The sequence below is a fragment of the Macrobrachium nipponense genome, chromosome 3 (genome assembly GCF_015104395.2).
Source record: "Macrobrachium nipponense isolate FS-2020 chromosome 3, ASM1510439v2, whole genome shotgun sequence".
In the NCBI taxonomy this organism is placed as follows: domain Eukaryota; kingdom Metazoa; phylum Arthropoda; class Malacostraca; order Decapoda; family Palaemonidae; genus Macrobrachium; species Macrobrachium nipponense.
In genome coordinates, this window is record NC_087202.1 from 124,532,041 (window position 1) to 124,533,317 (window position 1,277).

Genomic DNA, 1,277 nt, shown 5'->3' on the forward strand with positions numbered 1-1,277 from the left:
GTACCATAAAAATTCTTTCATCTCGGTAAAAAGAAGGAGAGAAGAGAGAGTTTAGTTTTCTCCCCTCCCCTTTGTTTATAACGGTCTTCCAGCGAAAGAGAGGGCGGGCGTTACCACTATGATCATTCTTGTATCTTGTTGGCAAAAGAGAGAGAGAGAGAGAGAGAGAGAGAGAGAGAGAGAGAGAGAGAGAGAGAGAGAGAGAGAGAGAGAGAGAGAGTTAACCTTAATTAAAAGTGACATGGATAGATTAGTACGTATTGTATTTCTTTAAAATTCTCTCACATATGAATTTGTAATTACAGTTATTATTATTATTATTTGAAAGTATTAAAAACAAATAGTATAAAGTACATAAAAATCTCGAGTCTCAGTAAATGAGAGAGAAAGGAGAGAGAGAGAGGACGAGAGAGCCGAGAGAGAGAGAGAGATAGAGAGAGAGAGAGAGAGAGAGAGAGAGAGAGAGAGAGGAGAGAGAGAGGAGAGAGAGTTGGGGGGAGAGGGGGGGGGGGGGGGGAAAGGGGAAGGGGGAAGGGGGGGGGGGGGGGGAAATGGCGGAACCAATGAATTGCAGGACCACTGATTTTGGCAACACTGCAGCTCTCCCAGCTCTTCCCCTTTTGGCTGTCACAGAACATGATATATATCTGCACCGTTTTAGTACCTGGAAAGGTTACAGAGAAGGACTGGGATTTCCTTCAACAGAGAAGACTGGGATTTCCTTCATTCTTTGATAATTTTTTAAATATAAGCTAAAATCTTACTAATTCACTATGGTATTTTCTTTAATGAATTGATATTATTGCTGTATAAATTAATATAATATGAAAATAGTAAATCATTTATTTATCATACTAAAAAACATACATCTTTGTAGTATAGAGAGAGAGAGAGAGAGAGAAAATTATAGTGATTGTTTCTTGGAAAATACAAAGAGAGAGAGAGAGAGAGAGAGAGAGAGAGAGAGAGAGAGAGAGAGAGAGAGAGAGAGAGAGAGAGAGAGAGAGAGAGAAAAACTGTGCTAAACTATAAAGGATTCTTATCTTATCATAATATGTGTTTTTAAAAGCGTTGTAAACTCGGAGCCTCGGAAGCGTCAGCGTCGTAACCTCGAACAAGCGTCGTAACCCCAGGGCGGATTTTTCAATGAATATTTAAGAAAAAAGCGTCGTAAGCCGGACCCGTCGTAACCCGGGGACCGCCTGTACATAGTTTACTCACTTCATATATTTGTGTACATTTACAATATATTCAAAGGCTCAAAATTTAAATGGCCA